Source organism: Grammomys surdaster, unplaced genomic scaffold, assembly GCF_004785775.1.
Source record: "Grammomys surdaster isolate TR1022 unplaced genomic scaffold, NIH_TR_1.0 126054, whole genome shotgun sequence".
NCBI classification, from domain to species: Eukaryota; Metazoa; Chordata; class Mammalia; order Rodentia; family Muridae; genus Grammomys; species Grammomys surdaster.
This window is the reverse complement of record NW_021620865.1, coordinates 1,390-7,198: the sequence shown is the minus strand read 5'-3', so window position 1 is coordinate 7,198 and position 5,809 is coordinate 1,390. Positions and strand designations below refer to the sequence as shown.

Below are 5,809 nucleotides of genomic sequence, written 5' to 3'. Positions count from 1 at the left end.
ATGTTAGATGTCCTTACTTAGATCTAAAACTTAAAAAAAAAAAAAAAAGTCTGTGTGTATGCCACATGTGTACTGGTGCCCACAGAGGCCAGAAAACCGTGTTAGATCACCTGGAGCTCATCACAAGTGGTTATGAGCTGGCACGTGGATGAGCCCTCTGGAACAGCAGCGGGTGTGCAGATTTCAAACGTACATCCAAAGCCAGATTCACAGACCCCTTGCCTAAGAAAGCAACCTCTTTCTGGAATCCCATCTTAATGGTGCTCTGCCTACCGTGGTGCCCAAGCCAGCACTCTGGGCATGGCTGTTACCTTTTTCCCTTTTTCAGAATTGCCTCTAGAACCCCACTCCAGGTCACTGAAGTTATTAACATCAGTAGCTGCCGTCAAGTGCTGTTCTATGCTATAATGCCATCTCAACTGGTTTCCTGCCACTGCTGCTGCCTCTCACTCACTGTCTGTGTGCTTCACCCTTAACTGATGGTCTCTTGAAGGTGTGTTTCTAACCTCATTTGGCCAAAGGAATTAGTGGTTCCTTAGTGCTCCCAGGACAGAGTAGAACCCTTTCAACGTAAATCACAATGTTTAGCTTTCCTAAATTATTTTTCTGAGGTTCCATACTGCATCCTGGGCCTCATTTCCATATTGTCATCGAGATGTCTGAAGCCCAGATTCATGGGTAACTTAAGACAAGTGTCTTTAGCCCTTCGTTAGCCTCAAGACTGTTAGTCATATCATACTCTGGGTGCCCCGGAGCAGCTCAGTCCTCTGCAGGTTTTGTGTATTTCAGTCTATTTCATACTGTAGTGAAGATCTGGCTGTGGACAAAGGATTAAGCAAGAAGTTAATAAAATGGAGATTCTATTTTCTTGCCTGTAAAATAGTGACTTAAGGTGTCAGGGTTGTTTTTTTTTTTTAATTGACTAGCGAATGCAAAGAATTAATAAGCCATTGTGCAGAGCAGTTACATATCTTGCTAAGTGTTTCTTGCCAGGTTAAGTTTAATGGCTTAAACCTGGTCTTGGCTTTGGAACAGGGAGAAAATAGTCCTGGATGGAGGTGAACTTGGTTTGCACATTAGAAGGTAAGGAAGATCTGGATGGTGATATGAATGCAGCCACCTTAGAGAGATTAGTATTCAGTGAGCTCCTGAAGAAGTATTGCTCCCACACAGGAAGCTAATACAGAGAAACCTATGCATAGAGAAAATTAGCTACTTAGGAGGCAGTGCCTAGGACATTAGTCTCTAAAAGTCACTTTTTATTTTTCTCTTCTACCTTTAAAGCTTCTAGCCAGGTGTGGTGGCCCAGTTCTGTAATGCCAGTCCTTGGGAGGCAGAGGCAGAAGGATGGTGAGTGAAAGGCCTACCTAGGCTACCTAGCAAGTCCCAGGCCAACCTGGGCTGTACAGTGAGATCCTATCCTCATCATTACCCCAACCCTCCAAAACGAGAAGATTCTAAAGCCACTTAAAGCTATAGATACAAGGGATGGGGCCAGGGATGGCAAAACTCCACTCTGTGTTCCCTGGCGTAGACACAGGTTTCTAGATGTGAGAATTGGAGTAGCAGGGAAGTGGGTTGGAGCATGTCAAATGTGCAACTCACTTATCGGGGTCACTGCTGGGTGTTCTCTGAAAGTCCTGAGGTCTCTATTGGTGTCCACTGGGGCTGGGGGGTGGGCAGTCTTCTGCCCTTCCATGTGTAAGCAAGATGGCTTTGCAGCTTCATAGTGGGAGACGTTAGCCAAGCATGGTGAGCACACTTATGTGGTCCCAGCACTCAGAGGCTGAAGCAGGAGGATGGCACATTCAAAACCAGCCTGAGCTACATAGGGAGTTTGAGAATAGCCAGGACATTATAGCAAGAAGCTATCTCAGAAAGAGAAAGAAGGATTTTAGACACAGGGAAGACAATGAATGATGATTTGGAACCTGTTTACTATGTCAGTACATCCACTGTATAAGAGTCTGCATTTATTGCAGGGTATGGGCTTATGTCTCATTGGAGTGCTGTCCCTGTACCAAACTATAAGCAGAAGAGCTGCCCCTCTAAAGCAAGTGGGCAGCCAATAGGCAGGCTCTGTGCAGAACTTGGCCCTCTTACTCGAGGTTAAAAGGGAGCTTCTGCAGCAGGCAGCTATGAATGCATATTAACACTTCAGGATACTTGTTAACACACTTTTCACGTCAGTGTGAGAGGTTGAGCTTGTTTCTCAATTCAGGAACCTTGCTTTGAGGCCGGAGTGTATGCTCAGTTGATAGTGTTTTCTTAGCATGCACAGAACCCCATGTTCAATCCCCAGGACTAAGTAAGTGGTTGCTGAGACATATGCCTGCAGTCCTAGCACTCAAGATGGAGACAGGAGAATCAGAAATTCAGAGTCATCCTTAGGAATAGGTTGAGTTTGAGGCTAGCCTGGGCTATAAGACCTTTCTCAAAAAAGCCTTGCAGTCCAGCCAGATAGCACAATAGATCGTGGCACTTGCTGCCAGGCCTTAAAGCCTGAATTCAGTCCCCAGGAACCATATGGTGGAAGGAGAGAATTGACTCCACAGGTTGTCCTCTGACCTCAGCATGTACACCATTGCACATTCATGCAAAATATATAGATATAAAAAGAAAAAGAAAAAAACCTTGCTTTGGTAGCTAGCCCAAAGTGTGTTTGGAGAAGGGTTACATGTAAAAATAGCAATGACAGTTGATCACACTTGTCTCTGGTCGACTTTCACAGGACTGCTTCAGAGTTCTGTTGTTTGGTGCCATTGCCAACAGGGCTGAGAGCTAGTCCCTGCCTATGGCAGGAGCATCCAGCTTCAGGGTTGCACATCCAGTGTGTCACATGGTCATTTCAATCCTAGACTGTCCTAAACTGGCTTTGTTGCAGGATGTCATCTCAAGTTAACCTGCTACCAGATGTTCTTGTCAGAGGTGACAAGAGTCATCTGCAAAGGCTCTGTAACTTGTGTGAGCAGCTTCTCTGCTGTCCACCTGGCCTCCAGCTGCCCCACCCCTGGGTACCAGCTGCCCCACCCTGGCCTCCAGCTGCCCCACTCCTGACCTTTTAGCCAATGCACTGTCCCACGTGTACCACATTTATAGACCATGAATGAGACTGTGTCTTGTTCAGAAGTCCTTGGTGAGCCTCTACTGCTTAAAACATCAACACTTCAGCATAGCCTTGATGTGATTGGTCATCTTTCTAGCTACAAAACTGGACCACTCCCACATGGCCGCAGTGTGTACCTATGCAGGGAGCAAAAACAGTTTCTAAATGTATTGCAAATCACCATTGCAGTTGATGCAGCTTCAGCAACCTCCAAGCGCCCGGCAGCATGGCGAGACTACCACGGGGGCTGCTGCCCTTTGCCTGGTCGTCTCAGTAATCTAAGGGTTATTTTTATTTCTCTATCCATAGCATGTACTGCTTCCCATATGTTTTTTTAAGGCTTCTGATTGTTTATTAATGGGAGTGCATGGCTAAGAGTTGGTGAGCACGGTTTTGGAGCCACTTAAGTAGGCGGGGATGAGCCTCACCTCGTGTGCCACAACTTCACATCTCTGAGCTTTCCAAGACTTAGGGCCATGCCCTAACCTAACCGACCCATCTGCTCCCCAGCACCTGCTGCGGCTGGTATAGGAGTGTCTGCTGCGAATTGTTTCCCACTTAAGTATCCCATCTCCCTCCAATCTTCCTTTATTTACACAGAAGTATGTGAAGCCTAGGGTGTCCTTGGAGGGGCTGACATCACAGACCAAATGCAGTTTGGAAAGACCCCCTTTCTCGCTCCCTTGTTACTTCAGGATGGGGGAAAAGGCCTTAAAAAAAGAACTACCACAGAACAAAATTTATTCTCATTACTATTTATGAAATGCTGAGTTAATTCTTATATTTTCTTTTTTCCCAGCCATCAAAAATAAGGATTAATCTAGAAGAAAATGTACAGTATGTGTCCATGAGAAGTAAGTTGATGCTTCCGTGGATTTGGGGTTTCTAGTTTGGGCATCACATGGTTAACTTGGTTGGTTTTGCGTGTACAAAGGGTCATGAGAATACGAGTAACATGGCAGCAGAGGATACCTTGCTGTGGGCTGAAACCGAGGCTGCTGGGTGGGAGGAGCGGCGTCTGTGCCCTCTTAGTGCAGTAGCAGCACTAGAATTGCCAGCAAAGCCTCCTACCACAGAGTTTCCTGCGGTCCCTTTACTCCTCTGGTCTTTACTTCTTGTGGGCTCATGTTTAGGATATTGGATGAGCCCTCATGATCAATTGATGGCCCCTCCCTTGATTTCTCCTTAGGTCCTTCTCCTGGGCAGGTTTTTTATCTAGATGCCCAGGTGTGTATCTCAGAAACCATCTTTTGTTTCCCTGGGCATCTACCACTGTCTCCCCTGTGGCCGGTCAGCAAGTTAAGTCAGCTTAACCTTTGAGGTGTTTCTTTCAACTGTTCCACACCTGTGCATGAATGACCACACGTCAAAGCACAGCTGTCCTTTGATTGTCGTCCATCATAACTGAGTAGGCAGAGCACAGAGTGGTTAAGCAGCTTGCTCTGAGTCGGTGTAGACTGAGACTCTGTGTGTAGCTCTGGAGCTGCAGTCTTCGTCCTGTGTGTGTACACTGCTGCCTCTGTCTACCAGCTCCGAATCACAAGCTCAGTCGGTTCTGCTGCCTCTTCTGCCTCTAGTCTGGACCCCAGTGTGCACTCAGTTCTCAGATACTACTTTGTCCCTCCTTGGAGTGGCAGACACCCCTCTTCATCCTCCCTTAGGAGCATCCCCAGTTTTCCACTCCAGCAAAGATTGCATTTCATGTTCTCAAGTAACTGTGAGTACCACTCAGCACACCACTGTTTATAGCAGAGGTCCTTATCAGGCCCATGCAGTTCTCTTGGTGAGAGAACTGTCCCCGCAGCAGCGCTTGTTAGAGCTGTTCAGTTAGATTGGTTCTTTATAAAGTGTCTGGCATACTCAGAATGTACTTATAACCTGAGCTATTAAGACTAAATTGTACCCAATAAAGTGAGTGAGTATGAAATGAGAATAGTGAAACCTGGCTTGTCTTGTGAGCATTGTTTGAGTTTATGTACCCAAGGACTGGGATAACTCACCAGATACTCCATGCAGTTAAATGTGCAGCCATTAAGAACAACGAAGTCTAGCTAGGCGTAGCATGCAAGCCGTTAATTTGAGAACTTGGGAGGCAGAGGCAGATAGATCTCTGAGTTCAAGGCCAGCCTGGTTTACACAGTAGAATTTCAGGACAGCCAGGGCTACACAGAGAAACCCTGTCTTAGGAAAAAAAGAATGAATGGAAGGGAGGGAGGGAGGGAGGGAAATACATTTATTCATGATCCCAATGTTCACAGTAGTAAAAGAGCATATTATAAAATATTCCCTTCCTACTCACTCTTGCTTTTAAAAACTCTGCATGAGGGCCTGGAGAGATGGCTCAGTAGTTGAGCACTTGTTCTTCTTCCAGAGGACCCAGTTTGATTTCTCAGACCCAACACAGTGACTTAAAACCATCTGCAACTCTAGTTCCAGGGGATCCTATTCCTTTTTCTGACTTGTGTGGGCACTAGACACACACACACACACACACACACACACACACTGTGCATACATACACATGCACACAAAACACTCATACACAGAAAACAAGTAACTTTTAAAATTAAATCATTTTTTAAAAACTCCACTTAGGAGCTGAGGCTGTTGCTCTGTGGTAAGGGGCTTGCTTGGCATCCGGGAGTCAGGTTTGTAACTCAGCACACCCCAAAGAAGAATGAGTAAAACTATACATTGTGTTGC

The 5,809-nt window shown here is 46.0% G+C and overlaps 1 long non-coding RNA gene across 1 annotated transcript in view; it reads left to right on the top strand.

The window, feature by feature from the left end:
* The first annotated feature begins 1,106 nt into the window (after window positions 1-1,106).
* LOC114610701 overlaps window positions 1,107-5,809 on the top strand; it is a 5,291-nt gene continuing 588 nt past the window's right edge. Inside the window, exons 1-2 of the long non-coding RNA XR_003709722.1 lie at window positions 1,107-1,350; window positions 3,906-3,960. This is a non-coding gene — a long non-coding RNA (uncharacterized LOC114610701). The remainder of the gene's footprint in view (window positions 1,351-3,905; window positions 3,961-5,809) is intronic.